General features: G+C 36.0%; 1 pseudogene; it reads left to right on the top strand.

Moving 5' to 3' along the window:
• The first annotated feature begins 963 nt into the window (after positions 1-963).
• On the top strand, positions 964-26,848 carry LOC21392118 (annotated as a pseudogene).
• The last annotated feature ends 567 nt before the right edge of the window (positions 26,849-27,415 follow it).

Consider the following 27,415-nt stretch of genomic DNA (forward strand, 5'->3'; position numbering starts at 1 on the left):
ATAGGAAACCCAGATTTCTCAGCCAAACACCCCAAATCTGAAATCTCACTTCCTTAAAAACAACCAGAAATCAGAAAGCTAGCCTATGAGGGATCATATGTATGCAAAGTAAGTTTTCTAAAACCCTAGATGTCTATTTCAAAGCCAAAGCACATAAATGATTCAACAGACCAAGGAAAAAGAAGAAGCAGGGGATAAAGGGACTTACTAGGAGATCAAGAAGTGTTGGATTCTGGAACGCGACTCAAATTAACTTCACAGAACGCCAGAAAGAATGAGGAAGAAGAGGTATGAATTCTGGAGAAATCTGGGCAGAATAACGGTACAGAAGTTTGGGTAGAGGTCTCGGTTCGAGGCAGCCCTTTTAAGTAAGGCGAGTCCTCGACCCCCAACCATTGGATGAATTCCCAGCAAATCTAATGGCAGGGGCGATCGATCGAAATCCAATGGTAGAAACAAAGGCGGGAAGACGAGAGGGCATGATCCAATGGCCCAAATTTGTCCATTTAAAACAAAAGCTTGCATCAGCATAGATATTGAGGCGATGCGACGTTTGCCCTTCTCGAGGGATTTTGAAAAACGTCAGAATCATCATTACCATCATTACGAAGGAGGCTCGGAGTCAGGTTCCCATGCCCGAGGCAAAACGAAGCGCCATAGCGAATCCCAACCAAACTCGAGGCTCTCCAAAGGAATTCCTCGACCTGGGGGGCAACTGTTATATGGGAAAATGTGCGCTAACACGTGGGACAGCGACAACACTCCACGTGGCTCTATATTTGCCACAGCAGATAGCAGTCGACGTCTGGACCTTGTTTTCTTCTGAATGATTGGGAATGCCAATCGTACGAGCGAATCCTCAGACCGTTAACCACTCAAGACCGTCGAGGCCTGTATGACTTGCGCATTGGAAGTTCCACGAGTCAGCTAAGCGAAGAGCCTAATTCCCTGGTATAGACGTCGATGGTAGAATACGGGTTGGGAAACGCCTCAATAAAGATCTCTGATATAGGCAGGATGCATCTGGCTCAAAAGGTGTCAGTGACGCAGGGATTAATTGTGAGTCTTTAAAACCACCAATAATGGACGGTTGAAGATTACGGGGTCTGCAGAGCCGTAATAGGGGACAAATTGGATGAGTGAATAGTGCAAAAGGTGTTGACAGGTTATGATTTGGGCCCATAGAGCCATAGGCCACTCGAGTGGATAAGCCTACGAAGAAGAACCACCCACGAAGTAATCGTTGGGCTATAAAAGGGGGAGAGCCTCAAAAAATGAGAGGAGACTACTTTGTGTAATCTTAGAAGAACTATAGAAAAAGAAATATATACAATACATAGTAGATGTAGCTATTGATTAACAGAGTGAACTACTATAAAACTTGCATGTCTTTTACATTCATTCAAGCACTACTTTTGCCTCTCCTTAAATTCTATTTTACAAAAAAAAAAAAAAAGCAATTTAGCAGTATTGTACCACGTATATAACGTTTTCATGCCAGTAACCTGAGAAGATACCTAGAAGTAATCCGGCGCAATTCTGTTGACAAAATTCGACTGTCAACAATTATTATTATTAGTATTATTACTATTATTTTCTCTTGGTTAATGGTACTTAAGTTTAAGAAGACATATAGAAGCTTATTATTATTATTTTCTCTTGGTTAATGGTACTTAAGTTTAAAAAGACATATAGAAGTGTGCATCTCTTGTTCGGTTATATTTACTTTTGAACTATATATCAATTACGTTCAAACTTTCAATAATTTTAAAACTTGTAAGCAAGAATTCTATAATAATTTAGGAATCAACTATAGATTAGTCTTAGGGTGGTAAACACCCTATTTTATCTTACATTTTCTTATGACAAAAAGACCCTCACAATTATAACATATTTAATTGTGTAATTAAATTTAATTCAAAGAAATAATTATATAGTTTTTATCTCTCTCCAAACACCCCACATGTTATATCCTAAATTATAAATTATTACTGTTTTAAAATTTATAAAAAAAAACCTCTAATTTTCACCTTTCAATGACTATTTCAAAAAGTTACATTGATGAAATGCTAAATTTTCTTTGTTATTAGTTGTATGACAATTTTTTTTTTTGGTCTTTTTTTTTTCCGTTCATGTCATGTTTATATTTCTCACTTTTTTTTGTAAAGACTAATCATTTTATTTTATTTTTTATTTCATTTTTTATAAAGTTGAATTGATTTTTTTTTCTCGTTTGATCTTCTATTTGTTTTTGTTTTGAGAAAATACTTCACATCCAAAACTTCAAAAAAATAATACGAAGGGATAGAGAAATAATACTATTTAAATTACAAACTAAAATAAAAGGGTATGAAAAGACAATTAAAGTGGACACGAATTATTTATTGTATAAAAATAGTTAAATGATAAAGGCGTGTAAAAAATAAATTTAATTCTTTTAAAATTATATAGGGCGTGTAGAGTAAAAAAAAAAAAGTTAGTCTTAATATTGAGTGCTTCATCCTTCTGATACAAACAAAGAAAAAAAAAAATCTGATAGAGATTGGAATATGAATTAAGTGCAATATTTTTTTTTTGTTGGGAAATTAACCTTTGTTGTTCTCTTAAGAAAGATTAAACGTTAAGGCTATTTGTTTGTTTTGTTTTTTTCTTCTAGAGTAAATGCAGCCTTATCGCATAAGTAATGGTGTTGTTTTGATGTGAGCAAGGGTTGAATAAAACTTTTAATTCACAGAAAAGAAGATAAATTTCCTTTAAGGTCTTGTTCATTGTACTGATTTAAATTTTCAATTAAAATTTTACTACAGTTAAAAATTCTCACAAAAATCACATCTAATTTTTTTTTGCAACATTGAAAGCTCACAAAAAATCACATTTAAGTTCAAATTAAAAACTTAAATCGTTGAACTGAACGTTGCCTAAATAATACCCCTTTGATGCTTGACTCATAAACATTGAGTCATTGATTTTTAATCAAATAATTATATTATAAACTTGCTAAGTTCATCAATTTTTTCTTTAATTCCGGTGTAGTTAGATGGTTTCACCGAATTTAATGAACTCCATACGACGTTGTATTTGGCTTCCTTAGGGATATAAAAAATTATCAAATGTCATTTCAGCGGGAAAAAAAAATCAAATTTCCAATACTCCCTGTCACTTGGAGTTGACCAAGTTGTTTCTTCTCCGTCTTTTCGTTCCCTTAAGCCAATTTGCTTTTTTTCTTTTAAATAAATATAATACCATAATATCCCACAATGACCATTCAGAAAAAGCAGAAAGAAAAATCCCAAAGTGTCTTTTTCAAAAAAAAAAACAAACAAAAAGAAAAAGAAAAATCCCGCTAGTCAGCCACTGGACTGGACCACCATTCTGGAAGAATTTCACGCTTATTGACGTGACGGGCCGACATTCTTTTTATAAAAAAAAAATACATTATAAAATTTCAGATGGCGCCCGTAGAGTTTAAAGAATGGGTTGTGCACCCTCTCTCCTTTAATAGCTGAGCTAGCCGAACGGCCTAAATTTTAATATTTATTGACAGCTAAGAAAAGTACGAGGGTGTTTGGTTAGAGAATTAAAATTATGTGATTCGAATCATTTTTTATTTATGTGTATTTTTTATGAGAGAAAATACTGTAACAAATTACGAATCACGATTTGAATTAGAGAACGAATCATTTCACCAAACATCTTATAAATATAAATAGAATCTTTACCTCTGTGCTCAGACAATACCACAACAAAGAAAACATATTCAAATTTTAAAATAAGAAAATAAAAATGCAATGAATAGTAAAACATAGTATTCTAATAAGCTATAGATCATAATGTACATGATTGAAAAGTAATACGATGAGCTAATGATTTAACAACACTAGAAACATTTACATTCGGTATACGCTGATGAGCTAATGATTGATCAATGAAGGATTTAAGAAAGTCATTTAAAAAAAAAAAAACATTTCCTAATTTGACAAAATTAGGGACATCTACTTAAACATAAGAATAAAACACTTGCATCTACGTGAAGAGCCTTTGTTATTATGTAATTACTAATTACTCATTATCAAAATAAGCATTTGATCTGCTTGTTTTTTAAGAAACGATCATTTTATAAGATATATCAAGCCATCATCTCAATTATTAGAACTAATAATAATGACGTCTACAAAGTAATTGGTGATTGGTGAATTTATCAACATGTAGTGTGATATTGGACTGGAATTTCACTCCAACAAGTTGCTACTAATACGAATGCTATGCATTGCCGTGGTTGACGGGTGTTATAATTGAAATTTATGAGCAATCAATTTCAAAAGTTGGCCCCCTAGAGCTTTAATCTCACTCATCTTTTAGTAAATCCCTCATTGATCTTTGATAAATTGTTGATTAATTAATCATTAGCTCATCAGCACATATATACCGAGTGTACCAATTTTCAATCATGTACATTATTGATTCTTAAATTATTATAATGCATAACTTTTTTTTTTTAATTTAACAAAACTAGAAACATTTACATATTTACTAATAGTAGACTTTAAAAGTACAATTTTTGCAAATATGACTTAAAAATTTAGGAAGTTTTGGTTTAAAAGATTTGTGCAACACATATTCATGATCATGCCGCATTGTACGTATCATATTATATGTTAGGAAACGACAATATCTAAAACAATACAAAATCACACAAGCGTCTCACGAAACAAAAGACTAAACAACAATAAACCTTCCCAAAATGACAGTTTTATTGAAAACGAAAACAATTTTAAAGAGAGAACAATTGGAGACCCCAAAGAAAAAGGACAACGACTTGACAAATACGAAAGCTTAGACAATGCCCCGGAAAAAAAATAAAAAAAATACAAATAAAAAAGCGTTCAGACGACAACATCCTAGAAACGACAATGCAATTGAAAAGCCACAAAATTCTATAAAAACGACCGCATCGTTGAAAACAACAACAAATTCATATACGTATAAAATATAGCTAAAATGTACCATATTACACGTACGTCCAAATCATATACGTCCATTCCAGTCCCCACACAAATTCATTTCTTACAAATGACTAAAAAGGATCGATTAATTATATTATTGGCTTCTGCTATGGTGCACAAACTCAAAATTTCCAAACATCTACCGAGTGGACATAGAATTTGAAGTCGTTGTGGAAAAAAAGGAGGATACGAAATCCTAAGCAATATTGCCTTGGTTGACCGTTATATTATATAGTTTACTTGAGAGTAACGTCACTTCCGAGACTTATGCCTCAATTTTATGCCTCTCTTGTCTTGATCATCAATCTTTCTAGCTAATTACTCTCCTTTTTTGACCTCACTACGAGGCAGTTCTACGTGGATATGATCTTTGGCATATTTGGTATGTATATGTAGAGTTATATGTTTTTAAAGGCGAAAATAAGCATTTGATCTGCTTGTTTTTTAAGAAACGACCATTTTATAAAGATATATCAAGCCATCATCTCAATTATTAGAACTAATAATAATGACTTCTACAATGTAATTAGTGATTGGTGAATTTGTCAACATGTAGTGTGATATTGGACTGGAATTTCACTCCAACAAGTTGCTACTAATACGAATGCTATGCATTGCCGTGGTTGACGGGTGTTATAAGCATTGCCGTGGTTGACGGGTGTTATAATTGAAATTTATGAGATAATCGTGACGACGACAATGATGGTTGATTCTTCAGTTTCATATGTTAATGGCCACCACCAGCCCATTGACTTTCTCCTTCAGATTTCCTCCTCTTTTTCTTTGGGTTTCGAGCTCTGCCCTCTTTCTCTCTCTCTCTATCTCTCTTCCCCGATCACTCCACCGCTAGCTACTGCACTTATTATCTCAAGTATGATCATTCAATGACTTTCCATTTTTAGTCTCTCTCTTGTCCTTTCCGTTGAATTCTTTCTCAAATTCCGTGGGTACAGTTCCGTTTGGTTTCCTGGAAAATATAGGTGGAAAATTTTTCGACTTTTGACGTTTCTAGTGTAATTCATGTGATTTTGATTATGCTATAATATGCTTGGCACAGTGCTTTTGTCCTTTCCGTTGAATTCTTTCTCAAATTCCCCAGGCACTGTTCTGTTTGGTTTGCTGGAAAATATAGTGGGGAAAAATTTTCGACTTTTAGCGTTTTAGAGTAAGTTTATGTTTCTTGTGATTGTGATTATGCTATAATATGTTTGGTACAATTTTCTTGTCCTTTTTGTTGAATTCTTTCTTAAATTCCGCAAGTACTGTTCTGTTTGGTTTCCTGGAAATATAGTGAGGAAACTTTTTTCAATTTTGGCTTTTTAGTGTAGTGTTTCTGTTTCATGTGATTGGAACTTAGCTGGTTTTCTCTCTTGTATAATACAATTTTCGATCCATGATTCTTTTGGAGTCCCTTTCATGCCGTTTTCTTTGAATTCTTTGTTACACTGCGTTAGTTCTGTTTGGTTTTGCTGGAAATTTAGGGGGAAGATTTTTCAACTCTCTGGCATTTTTTTTTACCGAATAATTGTTTTGATATTCAAGTGTAATTTTCTCTTTCCCCTACTGTGATGGCTAGAACTGCTTGATAATTTGGAACTGTAGTCGGTTCTCTCTCTTGCATGGTACAATTCTCCAGCAATAGGCTTCTTATCTCAAGAGAATCATGCTTCTTTTGTAGTCTCTTTCTTGTCTTTTCCTTTGATTTCTTCCGAAAGTTGTTTTAAGCTAAGGTGAATTGGATGGTGGATTGTCTTCTGTTTGGTTTCCTGGAAAATTGAGCGTGAAAATATTCATCTTTTTGCAGTTTGTCTTAGTAAGTAATAAATTTGAATACACTTGGTACTAGTAGTGTCCAAATTCTGTGATTTGTGCTTATACTAAGGCCACGTTCACTTCGCTGATTCGAGTTTAGAATTTGAGTTTTTTTACAGTAAAAAGCTCTCACAAACAATCACATCTAACTTTTTTACTACAGTAAAAAGCTCTCACATAAAGTCACATCTCAACTCAAATTCTAAACTCGAATCAGAGAAGTGAACGGGCCCTAAATGGTTGATAATTTGAGATTCTTTTATTATTTTTTTTCCTTTTGGTCCTCTTATAGGGTTTCAAGATGAGAAGGTTGAGAGTTTTGGGAAGTGTTTTCGCGGCGTCATATTGCTGCCTTTTGCTTCTTGTGACAGCACAAGTTACAGATCCTTTGGAAGGTCAGCTTTTAATTTTCCTTAAAATCTGATGATCGCCGACAGACTTAATTGGAAACTTCAAATGCTATTGATTATTTCATTTTTGCAAACTTTCTATTTTGGATGTTGTTTAGTGTCAGTAGTCTGGCTAGTGCTTGCAAGTACACGAGTCGTCTTGAGTAATAAAGTGTGCATAAGAGTGTCGATCCCACGAAAATTGAATCACTAATAATAAAATGTAGAAGTCTTGAAACAACAAATTTAATGAAAGAATAGATTAACAAAAATTCACTAAAAGAAAATTAAAATAACCAGAAATGACAAAATGCAAACTCAGCTAACAGAGACAAAAATCAATCATGGCAGAAGGATTGGAACTCAATTTCTCCTTTTTTACAACTTGGGCTATGTATGCTACAACTTTGCTATAGCAATGCTGTCAGTTAGCCTGAAACACGAATTTATACAAGAGTCTTCTGATCTACTTATGATTTCACCTCTTTACTTAAATTTCAACGTATTCCTATGAAAAATCTAAATAGAGAGGTTGTATTAAGCTTGGGTTTCAATTGGGCAATGCGAGACAAGTGTATATTCCTATAGTACTCGCAAATCAGCTAGTTCTCTTTATGAAATTAAGCTAAACTCACACTGTTCAATATTAGTCTAATTCCAATCAACTTTCCAGCAAATTGAAATGACAATATTTTGGTTCCAGATGGCCAATCAATAAACAAAAATTAACGCAAGAGATTATATTGAACAAACCAAATCAGCATGAATATAGCAAAGTGAGCATACATAACTTTAATTACAGACCCGGGTACTTTATCATCTTAGCCAAGAAAATTTAGCTCATAATTGTCTTGTTAAATGCAACAAAATAAATAGCCATCATTCAAGTACATAGAAAGAGGAAGAATAAACCAAAATTAGGAGAATAACAGTGAAGACAAAATGAAGATTGATAGTCTCTTCTTGTAGCTTCACTCTTTCATATTTCAGCGCTAATTTTTGTCTCCTCCAGTACTCGTCCTTGCTTTCTCTCTTTCTCTCTGGTCTATTTTTGCTCTCTGCTGCTCTCTCGGTATTGTCTTCCCTTTTTTTTTTTCTTTTCTTTCCTTCACAAAAAATGGCATAAAGCCTTATTTTCTCTCTCGTTCCCTCATATGTGTTTTCTGCCCTACTCTCCTTTTTCTTCACGGCGCCCCCTTTTTCTTCTTCTCAGATGTACTCCTCTTTAGGGCACCAAAAAGGATGTTGAGGTGTCACTTGGTGAGAGGCTAATGGCTCAAAATGACCTTGCACAGAATTATCTCTTGTGGGCGTTTGTCTTTTTCCTTCAACGCACTGCGCTGATGTCATTCCACTAAGTGTCTGCTGCCATATGTTTTGCTGCAACATTTTTCCTCACAAAACGTGCAGATCACAACAGCGCCTCTTAGACACAAATCAACCTTTTCTTTGATTAAATTTTCTTCATGAACACCACAGAAATAGCACACAAACAAATCTTAGCAGAGTGCATCACAAGAACCAAAAGTTGAACAAATAAAGCAGAAAATCAACAACTAAGCCTTTGGATGAGCCAATTATAAGCCTAGAAATGCCTAAAATAACTCTAATTCCTAGAGTTATCACACCCCCAAACTTAAAGTATTGCTCCTCCTCGAGCAAAACGAAAAGAAAAACCCAAAAAATAAAGTGTGAATTTTGTGGGTGAATTCTCAAGAAGTTTTTCCTAAAAAATTGAATTAGAAAAAATAGCTTAAAGAAAAAGACAATTTCCAACCAAGTGTTGATTTTAAATCTGAAAGATTGTTTCTTCTCCATTTGGACCTTTCTTGTGTGTGTGAATAGCCAAGTGCCATATCATCATTGTCAATCTAAATAGGACATGCAAACATGCTCTATGCAAAGAATCTCTAAATATGAGTTTCAAACTCCATAGGCTCACTTTTCAAAATTCTCTCCACTAATGTAGATCAATACATTACTAAGGATCAATAGGACTTTTTAAGCTTGTAATGTTAGGTTAGGGTAAAGATAGGATATGAGGTAATATTTTGGCTCAAATCACCCTTTAAACACATCAATAATTCTAGGACCTTAGAAGAGCTCAAATAACACACCTAAGTAACACCCCAAACTTGATTTTTACTTTCTTTTATCAACCACTTTTTTTTTGAATTACTACACCCGTAAACTTATTTCATTCTTACATAAACCAAAGATGTAGCACTTTTTTTAGTTTTTTTTTCTTTTTTTTTCAACTTTTTTTTTTCTTATTATTATTGTTTTGAACAAATCCCCTCTACCCCCAAACTTAAAATCAACAATGTCCTCAATGTGGCAAAAAGAACAAAGAGGGTAAAGGATACTCTCTTCTCTTTTTTTTTTCCTTTTTTTCTGTTTTTTTTTTTTTTTTTTTTTTTTATTTTTTTTTTTTGTACATATTCATCACAACAAATAAATTTTCACAACATCACTCTTCCTCCCATATACTAACACAGCTCAATGTGTCCTAGAATGATTAACATGCTTATAGGTGAGGGGTAGAAAGTTAGAGATTATTGAATAGGCTAGGCTTAAGATGTAGGTAACAAAGAAAACGGTATAAATAGGCTCAACAAGGTATACTAGGGATATAATGAATCAAGGTAGGACCGAAAAGCTCAAACGGTCCAAAGATGGCCTAAATCATTTCCTCGGTAAAGTGCTTATCTAGGATTTCGCCTCAAGAGTTCATCAAGCAAGTTCTAGAGCTTGTGAGATCGAAGAATAAAACACATTTACACAATCCTTCTCTAGAAATTCAATGAATCAATAACACTAGGCTAAGTGCTCAAATGAAGAAAATCACAATCTTTGATTAAGACAATCAATTGAATCTAAGAACAAAACTAAGTAGAAGTCATCCTTTTCTAAAAGCTATGCTCAATCCAATCACATTCATCATAGGTCTAAGAGAATTCACCACAAAAACACACCAAACATCAAGAAAACACAAGACTCTAAATTTTTTTTTTGTTTGTTTAAAAGATGCAAAAACAAACAAACATAAATACAAAGACAAACAAAGTTTCCCCCCAAACTTATCAAGCAGAATATCCTCAATGTGTAGGCAATTAAAAACTTAGGGAAAGGTTTAAAGAAAACTCCCCTATGTTAATTTGGCACTTAGGCTTGAATGCTTGCTCGCTCTCTTGAATTGAACCCATTCCTTAAGCTCTGACGCTTGCACCTACAAAAGAGAAACACTAAAGCAAAGTAAAAAGTTCTAAAAGCTTAAAACTAAAACTTGAAAGGAAAGAAAATAAGAAAAGGTTTAGAAAACTTGGGTTGCCTCCCAAAAAGTGCTTGCTTTAACGTCTTCAGCCGGCCTCTTGGAGAAGTGCTCATCAAAGAGCGGCTTCCGCCCATAGTAAGCGTCATATGACACTACACACGGGTCTTTCCTTGCAACGTCCTCAAGCTTGGCAAAATGATAATGGTTTCGGCACGTGGCACCAAGAAGGCATGTATTTGAATAATGGTAGGCTTGATCGGAGAACCTCATTTTCGGCTCGAGCTTGAAAATAGTATAATATAGTGGTGTTGGTGACGATGGCCAAAATGGGTCGTTTGGAGTTGTATGCAATAGTGCCATTGATGAGCTTAAATCAATGGTGTCAGGAGCTTCCACATTCTCCAACGACTCTTTTACTTCTCCCTCTTGTAGGAATTCCTCCAACATTTCTTCAAAATGGTCTTCACGCTCCACTTGGCTATCCAAAACCATGCTTGCGATTTGATCTTCGTAAAAATCATGGCCTTGGAAGGACATCTCTTAATCTAAAACGTGTACATCGGTATCGGTCATGTGATATTCTAACTTAGTGAAAGATTGAGCTAAAACAACTTCGAATGGTTCTTTCTCTTCATCCTGAGGCTCTATTTCCTCTAGAGGCTTAAATTCCTATGAAGCTCCCATATCATTCGATTCACTCTCCCAACTTGGGTTGTTTGAGTCATCATTATCAAGCCACATTTGATTATTCACCAATTGATTTTCAACCTTTAAACTCTTGGTCCACTCCAAAATGGTTGACAGTATTCTCTAACTCAGCCATTGCTTCTTCCAGTGTCATTTTCTTCTCTTCTTGATACCCAAATGGTTGGTTTATATGGAATTTCCCTCTAAAGTTTGTATATTTAGGAGTAGTTATAGGAGGAAATCCGTGGATTAGAGAATCCGGATTTCCCCTATTCAGATCCCATAAGTTTAGGAGGATCTGGTTTTATTCCTTATTTGTAGGGATTTATTATCTTCTTAGGTTATGTAAATCGCGTATATAAGTGTGTATTGTTTACTGATTAATTCAATGAGAAAATAGAGAAGATTATTCTTCCTCAAAATCTTCATGGTATCAGAGCTCCGGTTTCTTTTTCTCTGAAAAACCCTAGCCGCCATTCCCAACCATCCCTCATAGCCAGGTACAACCATGGCTCCCGAAACAACCAGCTCTACCTCTGAAGTCTCTTCTCATTCAAATCAAACATCCGGTCTTTCAAATTTTGGACATTCTGGAAATTCTGAAAATCTATCACCCTTGATCACTAGCCATAAACTTAATGGGCAAAACTTCCTCCAATGGTCTCAATCAGTCCGGATGTTCATCTGTGGCAGAGGCAAAGAGGATTATCTAACAGGGGAGATTCCAATTCCGAAGAAGGATGATCCAGAATACAAAAAGTGGAAGGCTGAAAATCATCTGATTATGTCATGGCTCATCAATTCAATGAATGTTGATATTGGTGAGAATTTTCTTCTCTATGCAACTGCACAAGAAATTTGGGAAGCCGCAAGAGAGACTTACTCCGGCTTTGAAAATACATCAAAGTTATTCGCAGTTGAGTCCATCCTTCACGATCTGCGGCAGGGAGATCTCACTGTGACACAATACTTCAACACACTCACCCGTCACTGGCAGCAACTAGACATGTTTGAAAGCCACGAGTGGAAGTGCCCAGAAGACAACGCCCTGTATAAAAAAAATAGTGGAGCAGAAGAGGACATTTAAGTTTTTACTGGGTTTGAACAAGAACCTAGATGAAGTTAGAGGCAGAATAATGGGAACTAAACCTCTTCCTAGCCTTCGAGAAACCTTTTTTGAAGTTCGCCGTGAGGAAAGCAAGAAAAAGGTCGTCATGGGCAGTCAACATTCATCTCTTACGTTGGAAGGATCTGCCCTTGCTGCTCATGACTTATGTCCTTCAAATCAGAATGATTCTCGCCAACAGAGGAAGCGAAGATTGTGGTGCGATCACTGTTCTAAAACTGGTCACACCAAGGACACATGTTGGAAGATACACGAAAAACCTGCTGATTGGAAGCCATCAAGATCAGGTTCTGACAAAGACAGCCGTGCAAATTCAGCCACTGCAGCCGAGGATAAGCCAGTCACTACCGAGTCAAGCCCCTTCACTAAGGAACAACTTGAAGTGCTCCAAAAGCTACTAAGCAGTACTCTCTCATAGCACACCGCTCCTGCCCCATCCGCAAGCATGCACGCACAAGCATGTAATTCACAATCTGCCCTCTCCGTGTGTGCTAACAATTCAAAACATTGGATTATTGACTTAGGGGCGTCAGACCATATGACGAGCGATAGGTCTCTCTTCCATGAATATCAACCAAGTAATATCAATCTCACAATACGCATTGCCGATGGTTCTCTATCTAAGGTGGCAGGGATTGGATCCGTTCGACTCTCACCCGAAATCCTTCTCAAATCCGTGTTCCATGTCCCCAAACTCGATTGTAACTTAATGTCCATCAGTAAGCTCACTCGAGATCATCATTGTGTTACTAAATTTCTCCCAAATGTGTGTGTTTTTCAGGAATTGGTTTCGAGGAAGAGGATTGGCAGTGCTAAGATGTGCTCGGGACTTTATCTCTTCAAGACACCTCAACTTGGAGAAGCTTTAGTTGGGGGCAGAAACCTTCCTAAGACTCAGTCAATTAGTATTATCATTCCAAAGTTTGTCTTTAATTCTAGTGTCAATAACGATAGTGAAGTCATGTTATGACACTATCGGCTAGGTCATCCAAACTTTATGTATCTTGAAAAGTTATTCTCTCATTTATTCGTCAATAAAAATCCAAAGTTTTTTACCTCTGAGATCTGTCAACTTGCAAAACACACTCGTTCTATCTATCCAAGTGTGCCCTATTGTCCATCAAAACCATTCGCATTGATTCACAGTGATATTTGGGGACCTGCTCGAATAAAAAATATTAATGGGGCACAGTGGTTTATGACATTTGTGGATGATCATACATGACTCACTTGGGTTTTTCTTATAAAAGAAAAGTCAGAAGTTGATAGAATATTTCAATCATTCAACTCCATGGTCCAAACACAGTTCAGTACTAAAATCTGAATTCTTAAGTCTGACAATGCTCGAGAATATTTCTATTCAGTTCTAGGCGACTACTTGTCACAACAGGGAATTGTCCAAATGAGTTCATGCGTCAATACACCCCAACAAAATGGAGTGGCTGAGAGAAAAAATTGTCATTTATTGGAAGTAGCTCGATCTCTCATGTTTTCTATTGGTGTTCCAAAGTATCTTTGGGGGGAAGCTATTCTTACCTCTGCATATCTCATCAATAGGATGCCATCTCGTGTTCTAAAATTTGGTACACCACGTCAAGCCCTTATTGACATATTTCCTCATGCTCGTGTCTTTTCCTCTGACCTTCCCTTCAAAATCTTTGGGTGTTCTGCCTTCGTCCACATATACCCCCAAAACAGGAGTAAACTTGACCCGAAATCCATAAAATGTGTTCTCATTGGTTATTCCACAAACAAGAAAGGTTATAAGTGTTTCTGTCCCAACACAAGAAAAGTCTATGACACAATGGACGTGACATTCTTTGAAAAAATTCGTTATTTCTCCAAAACTGAAATTCAGGGGGAGAATAAACAAAAAGAACTTCAGCTTTGGAGTTGGGATTCCTTGCTAGAACAGCCTGAAATCAGCCCAAATATACAGCCACAAAATGCAAAGTCTAGTCCTATGTCCAGTCCAATCCGTGTACCATCAAATCAGCCAGAAACATCACCATTCAGTCCAGTCTGTGTACCTCCTTGAGTCTGTCCCGTCTAGTAACTAAAGAACTCCAGGTATACACCAAGAGGAAAAAGCAACCTCAGGGGGAGATTGAGAACTTGGCACATCTCATACCTGTCCAGGAATCTGAACCGGATCCAATGACTGCAGAAACTAGTACAGGAGGTGGAAATGAGCTGGAACAAAAAGGGTTACATGAGACTCAAACTATAGATGATTTGGAACTAGCTATTGCCTTAAGGAAAGGTAATCGAACTTGCACTCAACATCCAATCAAGAATTTTATATCATATGGAGGTCTCTCTCCATCCTATAGAGCCTTTACTTCAGGGCTGGATAATGTTCAAATTCCAGCAAACATTCAAGAGGCCCTGAGTCACCCAGGTTGGAAACAGGCTGTCCAAGAAGAGATTATGGCCTTGGAAAGGAATGGAACATGGACCATCACTGAACTCCCGCCAGGAAAGAAAAAGGTGGGTTGTAAATGGGTCTTTACGGTGAAGCACAAGGCAGATGGAAGCATTGAAAGGCTCAAGGCTCGGTTAGTAGCAAGAGGCTTTACTCAATCCTATGGTGTTGATTACCAGGAGACCTTTGCTCCTGCTGCAAAGCTTAACACCATTCGAATACTCCTTTCATTAGCAGCGAATTTAGACAGGCAACTTCATCAACTTGATATAAAGAACGCCTTCCTTAACGGAGATCTCGAAGAGGAAGTCTACATGGAAGTCCCCTTGGGTCTACAAATAAGCACCAGCAACAATAAGGTGTGCAGGTTATTGAAGTCTCTGTATGGACTTAAACAATCTCCACGAGCATGGTTTCGTAGATGCTCACGGTCGGTAAAAGAACATGGCTTTATTCAGTGTCAAACCAATCACACACTTTTTATAAAGCGCTCTCCCAAGAATAAATTAACCATTCTCATTGTGTACGTTGATGACATCATCCTAACCGGAGATTATGAGGAAGAGTTACTGAAGATTAAACGATCCTTGGCTAAAGAATTTGAAGTAAAAGACCTTGGTCCTCTACGGTACTTTCTAGGCATGGAAGTGGCTCGCTCCAAGAAGGGAATAGTTGTCTCTCAGCGCAAATACACCTTGGATTTACTCAAAGAGACTGGTATGCTAGGATGTAAACCTGCAAGCACCCCTATGGACTCTACAAAGAAGTTAAGGCGTGAAGAGGAAGGAACTCCAATAGACAAAGGAAGATATCAACGTCTAGTGGGGAAGCTCATTTACATCTCCCATACTAGGCCTAACATTGGCTTTGCAGTGAGTATGGTAAGTCAGTTTATGAGCCATCCAATGGAGGAACACATGGAGGCTGTGTACAGAATTCTCAGGTATTTGAAGATGACCCCTGGAAAAGGGTTATTGTTTAAGAAAAATGGTTACCGAGATATAGTTCTATACTCTGATGCAGACTGGGCAGAAAGCCATATAGACAGGAGGTCAACCACAGGGTATTGCTCTCTAGTCTGGGGAAACCTTGTAACATGGAGAAGTAAGAAACAGACTGTGGTTTCCAGAAGCAGTGCAGAGGTTGAACTAAGAGCATTAGCAGCAACGATCTGTGAATGAGTATGGATCAGGAGAGTTATGACCGAGTTGGGGTTGGAGTTTGAGAAGTCGGTGACACTGAAGTGCAATAATCAGGCTACTATTAGTATCGCAATGGATCCAGTTCATCACGACAGAACGATACATTGAAAACTCAGAAGTGCAGTTGGTCTACACTTCTACCCAGGAGCAACTTGTAGACATCTTGACAAAGGCACTCCTAGGACCGAACTTTGAGGAACTATGCAACAAGTTAGGCATGTACAATATGTACAACCCAACTTTAGGGGGAATGTGGAATTTCCCTCTAAAGTTCGTATATTTAGGAGTAGTTATAGGAGGAAATCCGTGGATTAGAGAATCCGGATTTCCCCTATTTAGATCCCATAAGTTTAGGAGGATATGGTTTTATTCCTTATTTGTAGGGATTTATTATCTTCTTAGGTTATGTAAATCGTGTATATAAGTGTATATTGTTTACCGATTAATTCAATGAGAAAATAGAGAAGATTATTCTTCCTCAAAATCTTCAGTTTATAATATCGGGGTGTGAGATATATGGAGGGAATTGATGACTCCAACCCTGTAGTAAAGGATCCCAATGCCAGTGGTAGTCGAAATCCGCCATGTCATTCAATAAGTACATTGCACTTTCATGGCTTCTATTTAATAAGTGACCACCGGTTTTCAACGCTCCATAATTCACCCAACTTCTTGTTGCTTCATCCAATCCATTATAGAAACAAAACGTTAGAAACTAATTCGAAAGATTGTCGGTAGAATATCTCTCTACCATGTCATTGAATCTCCCCCAAGCGACATAAAATGGCTCCAAGTGTTGTTGGGCAAAACTCACAAGGACTTGTCAATGAAACATCTTGAAGTACCTCGCAAAACAAACAACTCAAAGAAAAAATTAGAAACAACTAAAAATAAAATAAACAAATAAAATAAATGCTCAAATTAATCCTAGGGATAATTAGTATTAGTATTAATCAAAATTAAACAAAAGAATCCCGGCAAAAAAAAAAAATGACTTCTACAAATATTCGCAATAATTTCAATCCCCGGCAACGACGCCAAAAACTTGTTGCGTGATTTGTGCTCGTAAGTGCGTGAGTCGCCTCAAGTAATAAAGTGTGAATAAGAGTGTCGATCCCACGAAGATTGAATCACTGATAATAAAATGTAGAAGTCTTGAAACAACAAATTTAATGAAAGAATAGATTAACAAAAATTCACTAAAAGAAAATTAAAATAACCATAAATGGCAAAATACAGACTCGGCTAACAGAGACAAAAATCAATCTATGGCGGAAGGACTGGAACTCAATTTCCCCTTTTTTGCAACTTGGGCTATGTATGCTACAGTTTTGCTACAGCAATACTATTAGTTAGCCTGAAACACGAATTTACACCAGAGTCTTCCAATCTACTTATGATTTCACCTCTTTACTTAAATTTCAACATATTCTTATGAAAAATCTAAACATAGAGGTTGTATTAAGCTTGGGTTTCAATTGGGCAATGTGAGACAAGTGTATATTCCTATACTACTCGCAAATTAGCTAGTTCTCTTTATGAAATTAAGCTAAACTCACACTGTTCAATATTAGTCTAATTCCAATCAACTTTTCAGCAAATTGAAATCACAATATTTGTTCAAGATGGCCAATCAATAAACAAAAATTAACAGAAGAGATTATTTTGAATAAACCAAATCAGCATGAATATAGCAAAGTGAGCATACACAACTTTAATTACAGATCCGCGTACTTTATCATCTCAGCCAAGAAAATATAGCTCATAATTGTCTTGTTAAATGCAACAAAATAAACAGCCATCATTCAAGTACAGAGGAAGAGGAAGAATAAACCAAAATTAGGAGAATAACAGTGAAGACAAAATGAAGCCCGGTAGTCTCTTCTTGTAGCTTCACTCCTTCAGATTTCAGCTCTAATTTTCGTCTCCTACTCGTCCTTGCTTTCTCTCTTTCTCTCTGATCTGTTTTTGCTCACTCCTTCACAAAAAATGGCATAAAGCCTTATTTTCTCTCTCGTTCCCTCATATGTGTTTTCTGTCCTGCTCTCCTTTTTCTTCATGGCGCCCCTCTTTTTCTTCTTCGCAGATGTACTCTTCTTTAGGGCACCAAAAAGGATGCAGAGCTGTCACTTGGTGAGAGGCTAATGGCTCAAAATGACCTTGCACAGAATTATCTCTTGTGGGCGTTTGTCTTTTTCCTTCAAAGCACCGCGCTGATGTCATTCCACTAAGTGCCTGCTGCTATATGTTTTGCTGCAGCATTTTTCCTCACAAAACTTGCAGATCACAACAGCGCCTCTTAGACACAAATCATCCCTTTCTTTGATTAAATTTTCTTCATAAACACCACAAACGTAGCACACAAACAAATCTTAACATAGTGCATCACAAGAACCAAAAGTTGAACAAATAAAGCAGAAAATGAACAACTAAACCTTTGGATGAGCTAACTATAAGCCTAGAAATGCCTAAAATAACTCTAATTCCTAGAGTTATCACTAGTCTTAATAGTGATTGTAAGAGGTTCGATTTTTATTCCTATAAAAATGAGCATAGTACTATATTTCTTGAAGAAGGGTCTAACTATAAATTTGAAATTTTGACTTTTGGTTTCTACTTGCAGTGAAAGCCTTGCGGGTTGTGAAGGGCAGATTAATTGATCCCAACCATTATCTCAGAAACTGGCACAAGGGGGATCCTTGTACATTAACTGGACTAAAGTTGTATGTTTGAACAAAACTGGGGATGATGGATACTTACATGTTACAGAGCTGTATGTCGTTATTCTCCAATACTACTTACACTTTTTTCTTTTGTTAATTGTGTCCATTAGTCTTTTCTAATTTTGTAAAAAAAAAAAAAAAAATGGTATACCTTTAGGCTGTAATTCCCAGAATGTCCTGCATAATTGAGAGTACTTGTTCCTTTTTCCCTTCATTAATTATAATACGCGGCCCACACCAAATATAGTAATTTCTATGTAGTCCTTTGTCTATCTGTGATCTAGTTTGTCAATTTGGCCGTCCGTTTTTACAATAAAGGTTTTATACGCAGCCAGCTGTTGGATGTGAATCTCTCAGGAAATTTAGCACCTGAGCTTGGCCAACTATCTTATCTTTTGATAATGTGAGTTGTATCACTTATAATCTGCTCTGTGTTTACATTTTGTTTTCAAAAATTTTTCTGATACACTTCTCAGGGACGCTAATGTCATTTCCTTTCGTTGTTTTATTTGATTTTTGATTTTGAAAGAGATGTCATGTGGAATGGACTAACGGGCACTATACCCAAGGAAATTGGAAAGCTTTCATCCTTGAAACTCTTGTAAGTTGACATCTTGTTTTGTTTTGAAACTTTGTCATGCCATTTTCCGCTTTGTTCTCTATGTTCCTGCATTAGAAGGAAGAGCTTAGGTAACCCGTCTTTATTTGTGCCTGATATGAAAGTTGTTCTAACGAATCTCTTTTTAATACGGAGGTTCTCAGTACGGCATGAAAAATGCAGCATATTAGCATTTAGGAGGTACCAAGGATAGCAGCAAGGGATTCAATAACATTTCTAAAGTCTAAACCATCATACTTTCATCGGATTCCATCAGATGTGTATACTTCCTTTAATCTGATTGATACTTCTTGAAATGTATACTATAGAGGTTCAATAACAGAGAAGTCCCATATTTATGTATGTCATCTTATTTCCCATACCGCCATAGGTGAATTGGATGATACCATTTAAAAGCTTTGTAGCATATAATCTATATATCTGAAGTAGTAGTTCTTCAGCCAAAAAAAAAAAAAAAAGAGAAGTACTAGTTTGAAACTTGACATAAATAGGAGCTGATCAGGCCATGAATCAATGAAATTATCAATCACGATGTTAATTCTGGGAAAGATACGTTGTGGAATCTTTATACTAGTCTCAATACGATAAAATTCAAGAATAAGTAGATTCTGCTCCAACCATTTTGATTGTGTTGTACATTTCATTTGCAGGCTCTTGAATGGAAACAAACTTTCAGGTTCTCTACCTGATGAGCTCGGATATCTTTCAAATTTAAACCGGCTTCAGGTTGACCAGAACCAAATGTCAGGTCCAATACCAAAATCATTTACTAGCTTGGTCAAAGTTAAGCACCTGTAAGTCATCTTTGATCCAAACGCTACTTCAACTTGGCAAGGAGTGTGCATTTCTTTTGTGCGTCTTACCTTTGGTCCTGTAACTTTGCAGTCACATGAACAACAATTCTTTCAGTGGTCAAATTCCTTCGGAGCTTTCCAAGTTACCCATTCTTCTTCACTTGTGAGTTTACTTGTCACTTAATTTATTTATTTATAAGATTTTTTGAAATGAAAACTGGCCGACTCATTGTTGAGAGTCCGTGGTTGATAAAACAACTTTTCACAGGCATTTGGATAATAACTACTTGTCTGGGCATCTTCCGCCAGAACTCTCCAACCTAACAGCGCTGAGCATATTGTATGTTCCTTCACTCAACACTATTAGATTGCTTTTTGTGATTACATAAATTTTGCTATCATATGATCTTTGTTTTGCAAATGACTTTTGTTTCTCAAATGTGTTTCTTCCTTGATGTTTTGGCTTTATATTACTTATAAAACTTATTGCTCGAAACATTTTTAGTGAATGTTTATATGACATACTAATTTAGAAGAAAAAATCCACAGTAAGGGCAGTACCTTCAGTTTTTGGCATTTTCAAGCTATAGGATGAAATTCCTTCAAAAGAAAACAAGATCTTCAATTCACTAAAATACAATACAATCAGACTAACAACAAATTTGATTATCAAAACTCTCCCACTTTTTGTTAGATCTCTCAGAAAACCCTGCTGAGACCCTGCTTTCCTACTTAAGCTCCCTGTCTGGATTGGGAAGATTTTCCCAGAACACTATCAGAATTTCCTATGACAAATGCTATCGAGGAACAGTTTCTTTTTATCGCCGTGACCTTACCATGATTTTATTTACTATCTTTTTGAGAATATTTTATCTGTATCAGGGTGTTTATCGTGATTGAGAAGGGAAACAACAAAGTACTGATGTGTCCAATGTGTATTGTCTTCCTTTTGCAGTCAACTTGATAACAACAACTTCAGTGGGTCTGACATTCCAGCTACATATGGAAGCTTTTACGGTTTAGTAAAATTGTAAGTACTATTTGAAAATATATATATATATATATACTACTCATTTTGTGAAGGGTATATATGCGTATTAATCCTTAGCATTCAATATTATTTTAATGAAATTGAAATCTATGCATTTCATTCGTACTTAAGAAACTATTATTCAGAGAATCAGAATGTAAGATCAGAAATATACAGGGGCATGTCTTAAGATGAAGCAAGCAGCAATACTGCACAAGTACAGATACTTTGACGAATGCCAATGCTTTTACTAATTCCTCTCTTTTTTCCCCCATTTTGGCTTGGCAGAAGTCTTAGAAATTGCCGTTTGCAAGGATTTGTTCCTGATCTTAGCAAGATAGCCAACCTTAGTTATTTGTAAGTTTTTGGTTCAACAATGAAGATTGTGTTTGTGCCTTTCATGGTGGTGTCTATTATTAGGAAAAATTCTTCTTCTCTTTTCTATTATGATCTTGTCTAATGTTTTACTGGATTCATGCTACAGAGATTTGAGCCAGAATCATCTTATTGGACCTATACCATCAGAAAAGCTTTCTGATAACATGACAACTATGTATGCACACGACATTTGTTAAAATTAATCAGTTTTTCACTGCACATGTTCTTATAAAGCTTATCCGTAAATTTGGTTTAAAATGACTATGATCATGAAATTGGTTTTGGATTTTCCATATAATTTTGTTACATATTTTATGTGAACTACCCCATAAAGAAATTAATTCTTATTTGTTGCAGAGATCTGTCATATAACAATCTAAATGGCTCTATTCCCAGCACTTTCTTACATCTTCCTTGTCTTCAGAAACTGTAAGTGTGTATATGATATTTAGCAATTCTTTGCCTCTTTTTCTGAACGGTGAATAGTTGTCTTTGCATCTTAGGTATGAGTCACTATGGACTTAAGACACTTAAGACGCTATTAGATAAATATTTGCCTGCTACTTCTATCGTTGAATGAATACTGGAAAAACATTTTAAATAATTGTTATTGTCCTTGTTGACACACGGCAAAACATGTTCCCTCTAATGCAAAAGCTATTAGAATCTTTTATCCTCGTCGCTCTTATTGTTTTTGTTGTTGCTTCATTATTTGTCGTTGTTTGTTACTGTTGTTGTTGTTCTCATGGTACTGGAGTCTACACTATACACATTGGCACCTGACAACTAGCTGTTACAGTCTTACCACTGTGGGTGAACCAAATATTTAATAGTTTCAATGCACTCAACTTACTGTTAATTTGATTTTTTCAGCGATCTTCGAAACAACTCATTGTCAGACATTTCAGGAGATCTAGATCCTGGCGCCAATGTCAGTCTGAGGTATGCTTTCTATGCATTGGTTTATGCAAGCCTGTAAGAATTTTGACAAACATGAAAACCGCATTTTGCAATGTATCTGTTACTTTACATTATGCTTCTGCCGACTGCAATTTTGAAATACATGTTAGCAAAATATGCAAAGATAATAGGAAATTTCTTACTATACGAACATTCATGCCTGAAATCCAAAACCAGAGGCGGCCTACCATAGGATTTTCTTAAAAGAAAAATGCATATGCTTCATTGGTGAGTATTTCTCTTTAATTCTTTCTTAACTATATGAGATGACCTTATAAAACAGAACTCTTGCTGTATATTAGTTTTTAAAGAATGAATTCTTTTCCATAGAAGTTTTGACCTTCTCCACTTGACATACAGACAGGCGGTGTTAGTTACTGCATCTTTTTTGCCTATTCTTTTTATGTTCACGCGATAACTAGCTATGAAATAAATAATGATCTAAGTAATTATGTCAAAACAAGGTTTTTCATTTTTATATTTTCAATTCTCTGAATGTTGAGTCTTCATTTATCACTGGAAAAAGTGAACACAATAGAGAAAAGAAACTCCAATGCTGATCTCTAATCATAATTCATAACCAAGTTACGCCACCTAAATAATATCTTGTTCTGTAGCGACTGGGACTCGCTTGCTAAGATCTGATTGTGATAGAACTATTTAAAATTATAATCAACGTTCAGTCATTGAAAAGAAAAAAGAAAAAAGACATAGGACTCTTTTGCCGTGTAATTTGGTGCAGGCTCCTATAACCAGAACTTACCCTCTTTTTTTTTTCCTGAAGGCAGAAGTTGCAAACTACAATTATCTTTTCACGTTAAAAGCAAGTACATTGGTGATAATTAAATTACAGCAAAAGTAGATTTTGGTTTTCCTTGTATTAGTTTTGGGCCTTTCGGCACATAAATTCATGTTTACCTGCCACATAGGAGAGCTAGCAACAGATTGGAAAGTATGCAAGTAGCACCAAATAATTGTCGGTGCACGTATGCCTTGGCTTTGATTTTATGCTCTCAAGTTCTTGTGACTCTAACAGTTTTTCCTCAGGCTTGAAAACAATCCCATCTGCCAGAATGCAAGTCAGCAAAACATAGGCCCGTTTTGTAGATCTTCAGCTGAGAAGAACGAGATCCCTGAGAAATCAAAAGATTCAAATGCAACAAGCTGTTATATTCAGTCATGTCCATTCGATGACTTCTTTGAATATGTCTCAACTTCCTCTGTACGATGCTATTGTGCAGCACCAATAAGAATTGGATATAGACTAAAGAGCCCAAGTTTTTCTTATTTCCGTCCATATTATAATAAGTTTAAGGTATACTTAACCAGGTCTCTCGAGTTGGATGTTTCACAATTATCAATTGATTCCTTCTTCTGGGAAAGTGGGCCTCGTCTCCAGATGTACTTGAAGCTTTTTCCTACGCCCAATTCTTCCCACTCAAATACAAGCGAGGTTCAGCAAATTAGACACATATTTAATAAAAGCGAGGTTCAGCGAATTAGACACATATTTATATCATGGGAATTTCCTCGCACCGACTTTTTTGGGCCATATGAGCTTCTTAACTTCACTCTCCTGGGGCCATATTCAGATGGTATGTATTCAAGACAAACCTTTTGAAGTCCTGGTGAATTCTCCATTGTTTGACCAAGTTAGGTAGATTATAGTGTCTTTCCTTCTACCTAAGCAGCATGTGGATGCATTGATTATTTTGATTACTGAATCACTTGATATGAGCTGATATTACATATTAGCATTGTGATCGAGTTGGGTAGAATAAAATATCAGTATAAGAATTATGGTTATCATTTATTTGGAAAATTATAGTATGCTTACTATTAGATTACATTTTTGGTGGAAAATTGTTTTATGAGGTAGGCCATCTTATTGTTAGTAATTTCTTTCTCTGCAGTGATAATTACTAATGGAGGAGGATCAGGCAGTAGTAAAGGAATTTTGGCAGCCATAGTACTAGGAGCCATTGCTTGTATTTTTACCTTCTCTGCAATAGTATTTCTTTTGATCTCTAGACATAAATACCGGCAAGCACCATCAAGGAGACGCCGATGTAAGTTCTTTGTAGTAAGTGTGTATAATTGAAGTATGAAAGCATAACGATGCACTCAGATCTGTATGTTAATATGGAAAGTGATATGAACTCCTTTTTTCCCTCTTTTGCAGCCTCAACAATTTCTATAAAGATTGATGGTGTGAAAGCATTTAGTTTCAAATAAATGGCAACAGCTACTAGGAACTTTGATAGCTCAACTCAAGTTGGCCGAGGAGGTTATGGGAAGGTTTATAAAGGCATCTTAGGTGATGACACAATTGTGGCAATAAAGCGTGCAGAAGAAGGATCACTGCAGGGACAGAAAGAATTCTTGACAGAGATAGAACTGTTATCAAGGTTACATCACCGAAACCTCGTCTCATTGATTTGGTATTGTGATGAGGAAGAGGAGCAGGTATCTTTTTCCCTTTCCTTTGCCATCTTGAGGTATTAATATTGACATTATCATTCTAATAATAGTAGGGACAATATTAGTGTAATTACTGCTGTTGAACTTGTTATTATTACTTGCTTGAAAAGTTTTTTTTGTTTTTTTTTGTTTTTGTTTTTGTTTTGTTTGTTTGTTTGTTTGTCTGTCTGTTTCTGCTTATTACTGCTTTCATTTCGAGAGTTGAGCATGTTTTACTCTTTTACTTTCACCCTTGAGCTTTGCGCAAGGCTGTCTAGTTCAATCTTAAAAGTCAAAAGTCATAGGTTGGGGCTCTTACTCTTTTCTATGATGATTTCATTTTGGTTACTGTGGAAATTTGAGAGAAAAATTGAAGGAATTGTATATTACATGACAATTACAACCGGTTTATATACAGAAACCCTAGCCTATAGAAACGGCAATCACATCCCATAATATGTGGGATATCACACTAAAACAGGAAACTAACTATTATATTCAAACTTTCCTAATTTAGTCTATACACATGTAAAACACATTCTTCCACAGTAACCGCCAAGCTTTGAAGCTGCATGAAATTCTGGAGACAATCTCTCTTTGATTGGCAACTACACAGTAGGAAACTTCATTACTATGAGGACTGGTGATAGATATTGTCCTGGCTTTGTTTCCAAATAAGTGTAAAGTACATTCAAGACATGAGCATATTGCAGCAATTATGTAGATGATATTTACCAACGAGAAGTCATTACATGGATAATTATGTTCCCTGTTTTATGTTGCTTGACAAACAAAAAGTAAATTATTAATAAATATCATTCATCAACTTCTGTTTTTCCGTGCTTGTGCAGATGCTAGTTTACGAGTTCATGCCTAATGGGACATTGAGGGACTGGCTTTCTGGTATGAGAATCTCTGGCGTTTAGGGTTCCTATTTTCTTCTGCTTTTTGTCTTTGCCTTGGTTGTATGCTAGCGAATTGTTGCCCTTAATTTGATTACTTGATATGCAAAATGTTCATGTGAATAATGTAGTCTATGCATCGTTGCATTTTGGTTTGAAATAAGTGTTTCAAACTCAATTATATATAAGCTTGCTTAAATACTTTGTCCACGTACTACAAATCCTTGCATTTTTCTCTAATTTACTTGAGTGGCTACCAGATTTGAACTAATTCTCAAAATGTTGTTTCTCAATGTTTAATCAAGTTCTTGATAAATGTCATTTTTAACTTAGAAGGGAAGATTAAGACTTATTAGGAGATAAGATTTTTAACTTAAAAGGGAAGATTAAGACTTATAAGGTATTCTTATCAGTGCATTTTTTTTTCTCATTTGGTATTATCAAATTTGGTTAATCTGTGTTATGTCTAATTTATTCTTATTACTCTTTCATCTAAGAGGAAAACTAAGTGAAGGGAATGTGGAGTGTGAGAGACCTGAGAATCTTCTGTCCTGTGTCAAATTAAATCCCTTTCTGTTCTTCAGTTGCATCTTTCTAATCATGTTGTAACCATGGTGTCACAGCTAAGGCCGAGAGAACCTTGAATTTCAGTATGAGGTTGCGTATTGCACTGGGTTCAGCTAAAAGTATTCTTTATCTCCATACTGAAGCAGAGCCTCCTATATTCCACCGAGATATCAAAGCCACCAACATACTTCTGGATTCCCACCTCACCGCTAAAGTGGCTGATTTTGGACTGTCACGACTAGCACCGCCCCTGGATGCTGAAGGAACTGTGCCTGAATATGTATCTACAGTTGTGAAGGGAACACCAGTATGTCTGATTTTGCTAAGATTTTAAAATTTCGTTGAAGAATATTCAAACATCATTTTCCATACATGCTTTTATCTTAATTTCAACTTTTTTTTTTTTAGGTTACACACAAATGACTGGTCTTATGAATGTGATTGATTTTCAATATGATAGAATCCAGGACAATTACTCAAGAAATAAGAAGAATTGAGAAGAAAGAGATGAACTTTTATTGAATTAAAGAAAATGAATTACAGATGCAGTGCTTCGAGGTACTGCTAGACCTCCCCTGCTCAACTTATAAGCTAAGACTTTCCAGTAAGACTCAGATCATTCCTGCCCTCACTCTTTCCTGCCTCCTTTTATTCCCTCACTTTTCCTTAACCGCCTATTCTCATGTTCACACTACAATCTCAATAACAGCCTAACAACTATTACTAACTAACAATTACACATATTTCTTGTTTCTTATACCACCAATTCCCTCTTTCTCTTTCTCACAAACACTTGCTTTATTAAAGGCTTAGTCTTATTAACTACTCCGCCCCCCAAAAAAGTCACCTTGTCCTCAAGGTGAAAATCCGGAAATTGCTGCTGGATGACATCAAATAACTCCCAGGAGGCTTCAAAGTCAGGTAAATGCCGCCACTGCAGTAAGACTTCCAGCTGTCCAGTCACCGGAGAGTAGCGAGTAGCCAACAATTGGTCTTCCACTCTTAATTCCATATCAGTGGATAAAATGGAAGGAACCTCCTGTGCGGGAACAAAGATTCCAACG

Source organism: Morus notabilis, unplaced genomic scaffold (genome assembly GCF_000414095.1).
Source record: "Morus notabilis unplaced genomic scaffold, ASM41409v2 Scaffold372, whole genome shotgun sequence".
NCBI lineage: Eukaryota > Viridiplantae > Streptophyta > Magnoliopsida > Rosales > Moraceae > Morus > Morus notabilis.